Source organism: Arachis ipaensis, chromosome B02 (assembly GCF_000816755.2).
Source record: "Arachis ipaensis cultivar K30076 chromosome B02, Araip1.1, whole genome shotgun sequence".
NCBI classification, from domain to species: domain Eukaryota; kingdom Viridiplantae; phylum Streptophyta; class Magnoliopsida; order Fabales; family Fabaceae; genus Arachis; species Arachis ipaensis.
This window is the reverse complement of record NC_029786.2, coordinates 85,339,975-85,353,552: the sequence shown is the minus strand read 5'-3', so window position 1 is coordinate 85,353,552 and position 13,578 is coordinate 85,339,975.

Genomic DNA, 13,578 nt, shown 5'->3' with positions numbered 1-13,578 from the left:
CACGCGTGGATGGTGCTTTCTTGAAGAACGGCGCGTACGCGCCAAGTGCGCCTACGCGCGGAGGGTCATTCTACTAAAAATTTTCTAAGTTAAAAGCTGCAGAATTCACAGATTCAACCCCCAATCTTTCGACGGACATAACTTTATCATTTTAAATCGTTTTCCGCTCGTTCTTCCAACGGCATGGACATCCCGGATCCAATTTAATTTCTAAATAAGTTTTGTACAAAACGGGGATCCGTAATCCAAGTTATGTCTCGTCAAAATATGCACAAAAACCATGTTTTCATACAAAACCACAAGGTGCCATTTTCAAAACAAGCCATTTTCAACTCTTTCAAAATCAACCAAAACATGCCAATTTCAATCCTTTTTGAAATCAATCAAAATGTACCAATATCAACATCAAGCCTCCTCAACTCACACATCAACACTTCACCACAATTCGCAAAACATCATGCCACTAATTTAGCACTTCTCAATCAAATGGCTAAGAGATAACACAAAAACATGTCATACATACTTTCTCATCCCAATCTCCCATGATACCACTTTCAATTAACCATCATTACACATACTCAATATCATACTCACCATCAACATGGTGTCACCCACAATTCAACCTCAATTACTCATCAAGCATGTATCACAACATGCATATTTCTCATACATCATACCATCAAGGCATCAATAATCATCATCACATATATGACCACATCATATATCTCAACCATTCAACAACATCAACAATTCAATGCCTATCTTAGGGCTTCTAGCCTAAGTATTTCCTACCACATTACATATTAGATACGAGAAACCGAGACCATACCTTAGCCGATTTTCCAAGCTCAACCGGAGCACTTCCAAACCACTTGTCCACAAGTCCTCTAGGTTTTAACCCCTCCAAGAACAGATTTTTACCACCAAAAATCCTTTTTCAAGTTTTCCAAGGTCTCAATCAAGCCCCAACATTCACATATACACAACCTAAGCCACAATCATCATACCCATACACAACATCTCAATACCCAAACATCATAGAATAACAAATTACACTAGGGTTGAGAATCTTACCACACCCAAGGTCCAAGGAGACAAGATTAACCTTCTCCTTTAAGAGAGTTGGGTCCTATAACATCAAAGAGCCCAAAATCTCAACATTTTTGCTCATGAAACTCGAAATCAAAGCTAGAAATTCGAAGAGCAAAACGTGACTTACCTCAAGATTGATTGTATGGGTTTTGTAGAGCTATCCGCGGTGAACGCGTGGCTGCAAACGGTGCGGCGATCGGAGCTCTAAATCAAAAGTTATGGTGGTTTGAAGATCAACCAAGGGAGAGAACTTGAGAGAGTGTTCTTCCCTCCATGGCCTCCATTTTCAGCGTGTGAGTGTCTCAAGTGAGGAGAGAGAGTGCTGAAAACTAGGGTTTTGGTTTAGTTTAGTTGGGTCAAGGGCCCACTTTGGGTCCGGTTGGCTCGGTTTGGCCCGTTCGGTCCAATCTTGGTCCGATTTCTATAAAATCGGTACCGAAATTCTCGTCTCAATCTCTTCTATCATATTAAGCCATAAAAATCACATTTTTTTTGGCTTTCTTGAATAAATTCTCATTTATAGGTTAATTAACCGTTAATTAACCGGGTCTTACAGTTACTCTGAAAATGTAACACGTGGCTATTAATCTCACTCATTGTTATGGTTTTACGGAATATGGAGTAGCTAGTAGGTTATTTTTTCGTTACTTGTTTAAAAGATGGTCTCCCATTCTTTATAGGTTAATTATATGATTAACTAAATGAGATATTTGGACCATATTAAAAATTTAGTAAGAAGTTGTAGTGGTAACAAAAAAATTAATATAAAAGTCATGTATTGTACCAAAAATATATTACAAAAATTTGCTTTATTATTTGTTGATGTATAGAATATAATTATGGAAATTTTCAAATCTTATTATTAGCTATATATCTATATGTAAGATAGAATTGGTTGGTAATATTTATTTAATTAACTAAATAATAATAAAGGGTTCTTTTTGGTTTAACAATTACTGCATGGTATATAATATATAAATAAATTACACACATGAATATGAATATAATCATAAGTAGGAAAAAAATTGTAGTGTTAGAAAAATGTTATTTATATATTAGAATAATATAATAAACAATTATAATAAAAAAGTTAAATTTATTTTTAAAAAAAGTCTCTGTTCAAGAATAAAATTAGAATATTATATTTAATTTATTCAGATTTGAACTTAAATATATGTCTTTTCATTTATGTAGATTATTTAATATTAGCTATTTTTAAATGTGTTTGTTATTCAGTTGTAATTATTTTTCTTATATAATAATAAAATAAATATAAAAAATAAATTTTTAAATAGTTAATATTAATTATTTTATTATAAAATTATTTTTTAGCTCTTGTTTTAAGGAGGATATAAAGTTTATACTTATAATTTAAGATTTATAATTTAAATTTTAGAATTTAAAATTTAGAATAATATATTTTTTGTCTTTGAAATTTGTCAAAAATTTTAAAAATACCTCTAAATTTTATTTTGTTTTAATATACATCAAATATTCCCCTTACAACTAAATTTTTAAAAATTTTAGGACTAATCCATCAATAATATATAATAACTATGTCTGATTTGTTTATGTTAAAAGTTCTTCTTGTAAAATTGTTGTTGAATTGGTCTTTTAAGTTTTTTGACAAATTAATCATCAGTGATATATTTGATGTAAATCGAAAAATTCTGAAACAAAATAAAATAGTATATTTTTAAAAGGTTTAGCAAATTTTGAAGACAAAAAATATACTTTACTCTAAAATTTAAAATTTAATATTTAATATTTAAAATAAAAATTTATTTTTGGCTAAAAAATGGATTCCCTGATTTAACTCAATAATAACTTAGTTAATGTTAACGAATTATAACTCAAATGACATAATCTCTCTATACTAAAATAGAAATTATAGATTTAAATTTCACTTCTAAGTTCTAACTTTTTTTGGGAGGAGGGGGGGGAGGAACTTAGTTAATTGACGTAGTTAGTATTTAATAAATATTATCAATCAATTTTGTCTTATAAACTCTATGTGTATCTAATAAAATTCAAATTTTTCCACAATTATATTCCAATATATGCTAGGCTGCTAGCATCATCTATCAAATAATAAAGTAAGTTTTTGTAACTTTTTTAGTACACTACATGAATTTTATATTCATTTTCTTGTTTAACTAATAGCTCAAATACCTCGTTTAATTAAACATATAATTATACTTAATAACTAGCTGCAAGAAATGAGACTTTTTTTCAAATAAGAAACGGGAACTTAGTTCATTAGTTACTCCGTAACAATCAATGAGATTAATAGCCACGCGTTGCATTTCTATAGTGACACACAAAGACATCATCACATGCTTATTTTTGCTATCAGCACCATAGAAGTTCTCTTCTATCTATATGCATAGCCCACATTGTGCCAACTAGATCAATACCAAAAATATCATCAAACTAGCCGAATATCCCAAAAAAAAAAAAAGCCAATTTACTAATAATGATTAAACACTTCAGTTTAGTCATAACTAACCACTCCAACTAGGGAATGGATGTTTTCAATTGTTAAAAAAAAATTGAGAGTGTAAAGTGTGATCTCTAACCTTTTATTGCTCTCTCTTTCTCTCTCTCTCATATTTATTCTTAGTTTAACTTATAAAATAAATGATAAAAGATCACACTTTACTCTCTCAATTATTTAAAAAAATTGAGAAGATCTATTTTCCTACAATTTCGGAACATCCACAGTAATGTGTCTGTCATAGCAGGTTCTGCTGTGTCCCCACTTCTGCAGCCCCCACACGCCACATAGCAAAATGCTACCATACTTTCATCACATGAAGAAGCAACTTAGCTTCATCACCAGAGCACAGCCCTAAAATTAAAATATATAAAAAATATTAAAAATATAATTGAAACAAATTTAACAAAAATTATTTTCTATATGAAAAAAGCAATGATGTTTTTTTCAAATATTGGGGTTTGGGGTGATTTTTAGAATTGTGGAGCCGTCATAAACGCTGGCCAACACGCAGATCCCGTGTTGTTCACCACGCAGCTTGCGTGCTGACGTGTCGTCCATGCAAGGAGGCAAGAGACAAGAGACAAGAGGCAACCATACATACAAGAGGCAACCATACATAGCTCAACCTTACTCCATACAAGAGGCAATCATACATACTCAGCTCATCAAGCGAATGTGTCTTCATCCAAGGATCACGCAGGCCAACCATGCAGCACGCAGGATGCGAGTTGAGGACGCTACGACACGTGCATGCCACCAAGGCAGCATGCAGGTTGCGTGTTGGTGGCGCTCCGCCATCTGGCCACCATGCAGCAACACGCGAGTTGCGTGTTGATGTCGTTGCGCCACTTGTCTAGCATGCAGCAGCACGCGGGATGCGTGTTGCCCCGTGTCGGCATGAAGGAGGCAAGCCCCCCTCCGGGAACAAGCGTCATTAATGGTGGGAGGGGAGGTTGGTAGCGTGCCCGTCTATATTAAGAGGGTGATGGGGCTCATTGCTCATGTATTGTTAGGAGGTGGTGGGGTTGGAGATTTAGGGTTGCCTTTCATTGTTGAGGGAGATGAGGGTGGAATTTTCACTCATTGAGACTTAGGATTTTGAATTAATTTTAAGGTTGAGAGTGAAATTAGAATACTCAAAATGGTACGTAATTATACGTTTCTTGAAGATTATGTGGTCAATTATTTAGGACATCCTAATTATATAAGTTTGTTATTTTTATTTAATGTATTAGTATTTATTTGGTTAACATTAATTTAGTAGTTTATTATTATTTATTTGGGTATTATGATTCTAAGTGTAGTGTTAAATATTAATATAAATTATAATTAATGTTTATTTTTTTTGAAATTAATATATATTTTTTATTATTTATTAGAATATGGTATTTTATATTTTGTAAACATATATTTTGTTAGCCAATAATATATAGTTATATGTTATAGTGAAACTAACAAAGAATATAGATGTGAGTAATAAGAAGTTATCAATTTATTCGTATGGAAAAGTCTAGGGGGCCAGCAACTTTTCCAAATTTTGGCCAGCATGTAACTAGCAAGGAAAAATGAGCCATTGGATGAAATCTCACACTAATCTCACACCATTAAAATCATCATTGATGGCTATTTGATGACTACAAATACCAAAAGTTGCTGGCCCCTTAGCACTCCTCTATTCGTATTGCTATTTATTAAATTAATTCCTTTTGTGGTTAAACTTTATGAGGCTAATAAGAATCTTTTGTCCCGTAAGCTTGACCAACCAGAGACGTGACATCCGGATGTTGAGCAAGCCTTATGGGCCACCGGATTTTATCAGCTCTCGAGAATTGGAGTGATCAGAAGACATTCTACGATGCTAGCTGCTCTTGTGGAAAGGTGGCGGCGGCTGGAGACACATACGTTCGGTGAGGTTACAGTGACACTGGAGGACGTGTTATACATATTCGGCCTACCGATCGACGGAGAGGTTATGACTGGTTGGATCAATAGCAGTCACGACTTCTTGATCATGCAGAGCCTTAGCGAACCCCAAGTGAGCAGTTCCTCCAAGAATTACATAAATCTTTCATGGGTTCGCTATATTAGAGACACACTGCCTTTGGACACATGGGAGTCTGTTATGCGCTATGTTAGGTGTCACATCTTCTGTCTGCTGGGTACCACACTCTTCATGGATAAGTCGACGGCATATGCCCACGCAAAGTATCTACCACTGCTCCAGAACTTTGATCAGATTGGTAGTTACAGTTGGGATCAGCTTGTCTAGCGCACCTTTATAGGTCACTGTGTCATGCATCACGGTACGATTGTAAGAAAATGGATAGTCCACTTGATTTGTTGTTTGCTTGGGTGTGGGAGCATATGTCGTGCCTGGCGCCGATTCCCCGACACCGGCTTGCGCCGGCTGAGATACCAGTGGCATGTAGGTAACCGTCATCATTTTATTGGAATTTAATGTGTATGTTATTTATGGATTACTGGCAAGGTTTAATTCAAACTATGTGGATAATTTTCTATGTTGCAGACGGAGTCATCATCCACGGGTCCAAAATTTGGCGAGATAGGACTCAGGCGTCTATTAGGCATGCAATCAACTTTATGGAGGAGGTGAATATGGGTTTAGAGGTTTCCTATTATGATTTACAGTATTATTAATAATCTAATGCTCCTCGAATAAGTTTGCAGTTTGTCTGGAGGCCGTATGTCGGCATCATCATTGTTGCGGACCCATACGCACACCTTGATGTCTATGACACGGTGGGGCCATTGAGGTCGTTCGAGTGTGTCGAACGGCTCCCTGCGGACCGAGTGGTTCGCCAATACGGATATGCACAGTCCCCTACCAATTGACACGCATTGCATTACTCTTCGCGGAGTACAGCACCATGACTGGCGCGGGATTCATGACGAATGGATATAACAATGGGGTAACCACCGCAACAGTCATTTGCGAGATCGGGGTCTGCAACCAATTGTCGACTTCACCCCGTCTGCCGATTACCGGAGTTGGTACTATGGATCATACGGGATGTACCTGAGGCAGTCAGCATTCATTCATCAGCACCCACCACAGTATCCACCGCAGCAGCCACCTCAGCAGCCACCACCTCAGCAGCCACCGCCTCAGCCTTACGCAGTGTTTCAGCCATTTCCGTATTATCGCTCCCAGCCATCTCATGGGCAGTCGAGTCGTCACAGATCACATCACAACCAGCACAGCAGTGTTGGATTCGGGATCGCAGACATTCCCCCATTCTCACCAGCACAGCCATCTCTTGAGGACTACGATATCATCCATCGATTCCTTGATAGCGGTGGTCCTGGTCTTGATGATGCCTACATCCCAATCATCCCATCATAGCAGTCCGTGCACCCCACTGGGCATCGGTCAACGGTTCGTCTCATCGACACCATCCACCGGCCACACCCGATAGTCGAGCTAGTGTATGCATCGAGTCGCATATTCGAATCGATCGGGGTCGTATGAATGCATCACAGCAAGGTCCAATCGGTCTGGACTTGAATGAGCCGTCACAGGAGCATGTTGGCGAGTATATCCCTGGTCCTTCTGCCCCGACAGGTGGGTCAGGTCCAGCAAAGGGACAGGCAGACGGAGGTCGATCCAGTCCGACAGAGGGACATGGAGTTATTCGGGGCCATCAGTACAACTTACAGACTAAGATTGTTCCCACAGAACACGTGTGCCTCCCGCTGTATCTTTGAATCTCCCAACAGGCTTTCTTCTGTATCAAGCTGGCTCGGATAAGCCAGTCGCACCCACGTCTGTAAGTCTTGCACTTTGCATAGAACGTCTGTGGCTCGGATTCATAAACAACGTAATCGAATCCTCTGGAAATAGTGTAACTATGAATTGCCGCAATGACTGATTTTCTTTAACTGTATTCCATTCCAATCTTAAACTCCCCATCCTCAAGATCAGCAACACCTATAAGAAAACAAATTTGTCGTTCATTGATCCGCTAAAACAAAATCAAGTAAACATACTACCCACTACTCACGTACCTATGTTTGCATATTCGGGAAACTCCGGTGCATGCATGGTGTTAAGATCCAAGCTACGCATAAAGGGTGGAACGTCCATCGGTTGACTAACTGCGGATGGAACCACTAAAGTTTCCGCCACAGCCTCACCTCCCCCATCGCCATCCTTGTCCTCATCACTGGCTTCGTACGTAGCTTCGAACTCCTCATCGCTATCATCCTTCATTCCCAAGTACACCTCAACTCTGTCATCTTGCACATCTGGGTCATGTTGAACCTCATCTGCAACAATATGCTCAAACTCAATGTACAACTCAATCCTCGGGTGTTGCACCTGAGTTTGTTGGTGAATACAAAACATCCGCTGAATACTTGTTTCGTCGACTATTGGCATAACCTCAAACTGTATCAGGCCGCCAAAAAGACAACCGGACTCTTGTAGAGAATGTTGGTCACCCTCTTTACAATATCAACCTCTATGCTTTGACAAAGCCCGTACTTTAGTTCCGCGAACGTTATAGTGAACGGAATGACAAATGAAAACATATTCTCACACACAAAGCTCACACCCTCATACGTATTTCATACGACCTCACTGTTGTGGTAAACCACTATATTTGCTGTGCCCTCCATCGTACCGATCTTGGAGAAAAACTCTTCTCTCAGAATGAAGCAAAATGGTTACGAACTTTGCTTTTTATAGGCAAAAGACTCACCTCGCAGGCTACGTGTTGCTAAATCATCCAACCAACATCCGTCATGTGTGCAACACGCAACCTGCGAGTTGCGTGCCACGTAGGAATCACGCATCATGCGTGTTGATGGATGGCCGCCACGTGTCAACACGCAGTTTGCGTGTTGCTTCCGATTTGGATACGTGTCAACACGCAGCTTGCGTGTTGTTTCAAATTTTGGACGTGTTCAACATGTGGGCTGCATGCTGAGAGAGCACGTTACCTGCTTGTTGGACCTGCATCTCTGCAACATCCACATACCTGTATATACACCAAAAACGTCCATTTCCAGAAAAAATACAAATCTTTTTTCTATATTTAAATTCTTTAGCCCAAATTTAACATTAAAAATATTTTTAAAATTTTTAGAAAACATCAAAGATAATATATACTTTATCATATATATTGTTTAAAGAATTTTCATCCGTACATTTTTATCATTTTAGAGACTCATTGTGCTTTCCAAAAGGTGGCTGTCTTTTGGAACGGATTAGGTTATACTCCTATTCATATTGAAGAAGCTCAGGGGCATAGTGGAGGTATTTAGGTGCTTTCTGCATGGCCCGGAGTATCTTGCAATGTCGTGGCAGCGAGTTCGCAAGTGGTGTGTATTGAGTTTTCGAATGGCGGTTTCTCTTGGGTCTGTGCAGCGATTTATGCAAGTCCCATTCCTAGCATAAGGGAAGAAGCTTGGAGGATTTTGACAGATTTTTTCAGAAATTATTCAGGTCCTTTATTAGCTATTGGGGATTTTAATGAGATCATCCTTTCATCTAAGGTTAAAGGTGGAAACTTTGTCTCTCGAAGGGCAAAGCGGTTTGGAGCTCTCTTAGATGAGTGTGGTTTGATTGATTTGGGAGCTCATGGATCTTTGTACACTTAGTTCAGACATATGCAGGGTAATCGGTTCATCTCGAAGAGGCTGGATAGGGCTGTGGCTACTGATGCTTGGTGTTTTCATTTTTCGGAAAGCTATGTGGAGAATTTGGCAAGGATGTATTCTAACCACTGTCCCATTATGGTGCGATGTCAAGGTAATGATAGAAGAGTCGGGGTAAAACCTTTTCATTTTCAAGTAGCTTGGTCTTATCACCCAAGCTTTTCGTCGGTGGTCAGGGGTGCTTGGGACAAGGGTAGACCCAATCCAATTCGTTGCCTTTCTCAGGTCAGAGATGATGCTTTGGCCTTTAACCGATATGTCTTTGGGAATATTTTTTTTAAAAAAGAGAAAATTGGAGAGGCATGTGACCAGTATCCAACAGAGAATAGAGAGAGTTGATGCTTTATCCCATATACAGGAAGAAAGGGAGTTACAGGCTGAATATAGTAATCTGCTTATGCAAGAGGAGTTGTTTTGGTATCAAAAATCCCGAGAGCACTGGGTCAGATTTGGAGATAGGAATACTAAGTTCTTTCATATGCAAACCATTATGCGGAGGAAGCGTAACAAGGTTCAGGGGTTGTTTTTGGAGGAAGGAAGATGGAGTACTGATCCGCAAGAACTCGAAGACTATGCAATTGGATTTTATAGAGATCTTTTTTGCAATGTGGAACAGGTAGACCTTGATGTGATGGAGGATCAGGAATTACCTTCTTTGTCTCGTGAGGCTATTGAAAGTCTCACAAGAGATGTTTCTAAAGAAGAGGTTAGGAAGGTAGTTATGGGCATGAACTCTTTTAAGGCCCCAGGTGCCGATGGTTTTCAGGCTTTTTTCTTCAAGGAATATTGGAAAATGGTTGGTACAGAGGTTTGGGAACTTGTTAAGAAGGCTTTCGCTGGGTTTGATCTGGATAGTGCTCTATTTGACACTTTGGTGGTGCTGATTCCTAAAGTTGATAACCTGTCTCGCATGAAAGAGTTTCGTCCTATCAGCCTCTGTAATGTCATCTACAAGATTATAACTAAGGTGGTTGTGGAGAGGTTACGACCTTTTCTACAAGATATCATTAGCCCTCTGCAGGGAGGGTTTATTCCTGGAAGGGGTGCCCCAGACAATATCATTGTAACCCAGGAAGTTCTCCATTTTATGAAGAAAACCAAATCAAAGAAAGGTATTATTGCTTTTAAAATTGACCTAGAAAAGGCTTATGACAGGGTAAGCTGGGAGTTTTTGGAGCAATCTCTCCTAATGTTTGGCTTTCCAGGTACTATTGTTTCTCTTATTATGAAATGTGTAAAGTCTTCCTCCCTTTCTCTAATGTGGAATGGTAACCAGTTGGATGGTTTTCAGCCAAAGAGGAGTTTGAGGCAAGGAGACCCTATGTCTCCTTATTTATTTGTTATTTATATGGAGAGGTTGAGTTGCCTCATTGCTAGGAAAGTGGAGGTTGGTAGATGAAAACCAGTGACTGCGTCTAGGAGAGGTCCTGTAATCTCCCATCTCCTTTTTGCAGACGACCTTATCCTTTTTTGCAAAGCGAAAAAATCTCAAGTGCTTCATATTTTGGACACTATGGCCACCTTTTGCAGAGCATCTGGTATGAAGGTGAATTTTGACAAATCTCGTGCTATCTGTTCTATGAATGTTTCTAGACAACGCAAGGATCTCTTCACTGGTATTTCTTCTATCCGCTTTGCTAATTCTTTGGGAAAATACCTTGGTGTCCCCCTCAAGCATGGCAGAGTTACTAAAGCTGGTTTTAATGATGTGGTTGATAAGCTTACTAATAGGCTAGCATCTTGGAAAGGTTGCTTCCTTAATAAAGCTGGTCGGATTTGCCTTGCTAAATCAGTTTTATCTTTTATACCTATTTATAGGATGCAAGTAAGCCTTTTTCCATCAGCATCTTGGAGAGTTTTGACGACTCCAAACAACTTTGGAGGTCTTGCTTTGCGGGAGTCGCGGTTGGTCAATTTTCTTTATTAGGAAAGCTAGTTTGGCAAATTTTGATGAATCAAGAGAAACTGTGGGTCAAAATTATGCTTCAGAAATACCTCCAGAATAGAAACCTATTTGCAGTTAAAGCAATGGGTTCTTCATCATATATATGGAAGTCTATTGTGCACACAGCTTTCGTATTAAAGGAAGGATTTGTTTGGAAAGTGAGATCTCTTTCTAAGAATTTCTGGTTTGACTCTTGGTTGCACTCTAGGCCAGTAGGAGCGAGAGTTGAATTTCTTGATATCTGTGAGGCTGATTTGACCATTAAAGATGTTTACCGTGATGGAGTTTGGCATTTGGAGAGGATTTACTCTTTTCTTCCTAGGGACTTAAGGGAAGACATTCTTAGTTTAGTGCATATTTCGGCTTCTGGTCGTGATTTGGGTTGGAGTTGGAAACACACTTTTTACTCTGCTAAACAAGGATATTTATGGTTAATTCAGAATAAGTTGAATTGGGATAGGAATATCAATTGGCTTTGGCTTTGGAAGGCGCGTGTCCCTGAAAAGTTGAGGCTCCTAGTGTGGCTTTGCCTGCATGATGCTATACCAACTCAATATCTACGTTTTCGGCGACATCTCTCCTCCTCATCCTTATGTACACGTTGCAATCAACTTCCGGAGATAATTCTGCATTATTTTTGGGATTGTGAAGTTGTGCGCTCAGTTTGGGTTTCTCTAGTTTTTTTGATGTGTGTTTCTTTGGCTCTCACGAGGTGCATGATTGGTTCAAGCATGGCCTCCTCAATGAAGGTTGTTCCAAATTTGCAGATATAATATGGTCAATTTGGCAAGACAGAAATATTGATAATTTTCAGGGAGTTTTTGGATCTCCTGGGTCAATTGCATACAAGGCTCGCAGGTGGATGGTGGATTTTGAATATACAACTCATAATCGAGTGTGTTGCATCCAGGGATTAAAACCTCTGTCTTGGTCTCTGCCAAAACCTGGTGCTTGAAAGTTAAATTGTGATGGGAGTGTGAACTTGGGGGATGATTGTGCTGGTTTTGGGTAGGTAATTCGCGATAGCTCCAGTCAATGGGTAATGGGATGCTCAGGAAATTCCTTTGGATCTAGTGTCATCAAGATGGAGTTGTGGAGTATATGGAAAGGTTTGGCTTGGACTTGGGAGGCGGGTCTTAAGCTTATTGTCTGTGACACAGATTGCGCAGCAGCTTTTGAGCTAGTGACTGGTTGGCAAGTTCCACTCTGGCATCTTGAAAAAGAAGTGATACAACTAATCTTTGAGTTGAAGTTAAGAAGGGATTGGGATATTCGTTTTGAGCCTATCCCGAGAGAAGCTAATGTCGCGCCTCACCGTAATGTAAAGAAGCCTGTTACGAGTAAGTGGAAAGGAAAGAAGTGGAATCAGACTCAGTTTCAGTTCATCACATGGATTCGGAAGTAGCTGATTCAGTAGCAGAATCTGTTGATTTAGCAGTTTCAGTAGCCGTATTTGATGATGTTTATGTTTCAAAGTCACTTCAGGAATCGATCTCAGATTTAGCATGGAAGATAAGGACAGAAGAAGATAGGTAGCTTTCCGCCCTAACTAAAACATCTAAATCTTAATAGGATGCAGCTTGTCCCGATCTGTCTCCGGTCATAACTAAGATAGATCGATTAATCTCCGAGAAGTCCTAAAGCGGAAGTCATCTATTGAGGACAGGACTAGGCAGACGGAGGTCTAGGAGCTTGAATAGCTTACTGAATTAGCTCAGTAAGGCCTACAGCTTCTCTTGAGTCTATAGGAGTTCAGTCGGGAAGATCAGGGCGGATATGCCCCGGAAAGAAAGAAATCCCTAAATCCAGTTAGTTGGAAATATTCTTTAGGGTAAAAGGCTGGTTTAGCTCAACAATTGATAGATTGCGTTATATTGTCTGCTTCGTTCTATTTGCCGCTAAAAGCATTCTGTCCTGATGGTTTAAAAACCTAAAAAGATGGCAGTTATCACCTGCTGACGAAGTGGTGAGGTTTGCAGAGACTAAAGATCTCCTAGCTTCTAAAAGAAGAAATTCTCACAGGCCTTTATTTCAAAGTTTCAGATTCAATTCCAAGGCAGCTTTTCTTTAGTCCTCAGGATATGATTCTTTAGTATGTTACCAGGGGCTGAGCTCAATAGCAACTTACTCAAAGACAAAGACTGCGGCTACTTTAGCCTCAGTATGTTCCTACAGTAAGGATAGGGGAATCCCCGGTGGTAAGTAGAATCCAAGGGGTTGGCAAAGATAGGATCTGGAGGTACCGGAACTGATGAGGTTCACCTTTGGCACCAGCCGCCAGAGGTGGTTTGTCATCTCTTGCTGTTAAAAACTTAATTTCTTTTCTTTTTCTTTTCTGCTCTTTTATTTTTTTCACTTGGTT